General features: G+C 35.1%; 1 protein-coding gene across 2 annotated transcripts in view; it reads right to left on the bottom strand.

Annotated features, from left to right (window-relative positions):
* The window catches only part of LOC107676956 (guanine nucleotide-binding protein subunit alpha-11-like), a 38,077-nt gene that overhangs the window by 34,323 nt on the left and 1,698 nt on the right, over positions 1–2,056 (bottom strand). The gene's annotated exons all lie outside the window — the stretch shown is intronic.

Below are 2,056 nucleotides of genomic sequence, written 5' to 3'. Positions count from 1 at the left end.
TATTTTTTATTCATTTTAAAAAAAAAAAAAAAAAAAGCCTCTAGAATATAGAAATAACTTTTACTGCACCTTCAGATCACCCAGCAAAAAAAGGGATATTCTTCAGTATTTTTGGCTTCCTTTCCAGTACAAATGTCAAAAGATTCTTAAATCAAGATACGGTTATTTGAGAAGCAAAATGAGATAAGATAAGCCAAGTTTCTGTGAAACTGATCGACACGATCTGACAGTTTATGTCAATGGGCTCATGAACAATTCAAAGGCAAAACAAGTGAAGCATAATTTTAAGCATAAACTCACTTTATTTATTTTTTTAAGTTTCTCAGAAAACAAGATTTCATATGTTCACTTTGCATCTTTGCAAGTAAATGTACCTTGATTTAAAGGATGTTTCATAATTTGTATTGGAAAACAAGTCAAAAACACCGAGGAAAATTCTCATTTTTAGCAATGAATGCAACATTTAATGCGGTGACTATGAATTTAAGGCTTTCTTCTCTGATTTAAGATCTTCTTAAGGCTTTAATTTGTGGAAATAAGACTTTCTAAGACCTTCCCAAGACCTGCTGAAGCATATTAACAAAACACAAATCTGTTGCTCTTTGAGAACGTGGCCTTGTAAGCCCTGAGCGGTGACAACTTCCTCTCAGCTTTCAGACGGCGCGGTCGAGAGTTTACCGAGCTAGAAGCAGAAGGTTAACAGCGCTCGTTGGTCAGGCCCTCTTCCTCCACCGAGGCGTATCTTATTGCTGTCTTTCCTCTGTGAGTCTGGGCACAAAGGCTGGTTGTGTTGCACGAGCTTTCTAAGGACATGCGTTCTGTGAAGCACTTTTATGGGTCAGCCCACACTACACAATAAGGCCCCGTGACCGTGTCTGCTCATCTACGCAATTTGAGGATCCCTCTCTGTCCAAATCCGCTGTTTTTTAAAAGCAACTTGGCGTGTGGCAGCCGGATTAACTGTTTTTGCCATTTTTGGGAACAGGATTGGCTTGTAAAACCACAACCTGGTCAGAACAGGTTTCATTCTCGACGTTGGCGCTTCATGGTCTCGTCATGCCTGCCAAGGATCAGTAAAAGAGACGCAACCAGAGAAGATAAAATCTGGACCTTCTTCGACTTCCCCAGTCATAAACTGGGATGCAAACACTGTCCTAAATAGATTTTGCAACCCGAGTTTCAAATTAAGCCGCTGATCTAATTATTTTCATAGCTACTGCATCTCTCCGATCTGAGAACAATGTAAGGACGCGTGTTATGAAACGCTTTACGCTACTGAAATATTCAGATATAATCTCTTAGGCTTAAATTGCTGACAATCTAGCTTTGCTTACAGCCACAAATGAGCTAATGGCTCTGACACCAAAACGAAAGCAAAGAGCAGCCTAATGGTCAGATCATGAGACGAATGTAAACTGACACTAGTGCAACTCAAAGACTCTTTAAAACACTTACTAATGTTCACTGCTAATAAATTAACATGGAGAAAAACGGTGGGGAAAAAACCCAATTCAGTTGTTTTGTATAGTCTCATACCCTTGACCAAATACAAAAACAAAAAAAAACTTAGGATTCATGTTTGATCCTTACCTATTGACCAATGAATTTCCATGACTTTCAGTCATTTGATTACTATATATTATAGTTTAAAAAATTACAGACCATGTTAAATAAAGTCACAAAATTTTAAAATATTTACAATATTTTCCACAATTAACCAAAAGAAAAATACATTTACCATATGTTTGAAATATTTGAAAAATTGTAAACAGTTTTCCCATGTAACCAAGCAAAAATGGAAAAGAAAATTCACTATATGTATTTAAAAACATTTTAAACATTTTCCCCATGTAACCCAAAGTTGTAACCAAACCACACAATACAGATAAATGACACATGATTTTTTTTTAAATATTAAAAGCATTTAAATTACCCCCACATATAACTGAGCGGAACATATAAATAAATATAATATAATATATATCACATTATTATACATTATGTACATTAGATATTTAAAATATATATATATATATATATATAAATAATGTAACCA

The sequence above is a fragment of the Sinocyclocheilus anshuiensis genome, unplaced genomic scaffold (genome assembly GCF_001515605.1).
Source record: "Sinocyclocheilus anshuiensis isolate Anshui unplaced genomic scaffold, SAMN03320099.WGS_v1.1 scaffold420, whole genome shotgun sequence".
Lineage (NCBI taxonomy): Eukaryota > Metazoa > Chordata > Actinopteri > Cypriniformes > Cyprinidae > Sinocyclocheilus > Sinocyclocheilus anshuiensis.
The sequence above is the reverse complement of the archived record's forward strand: the minus strand, read 5'-3'. Positions and strand labels throughout refer to the sequence as shown.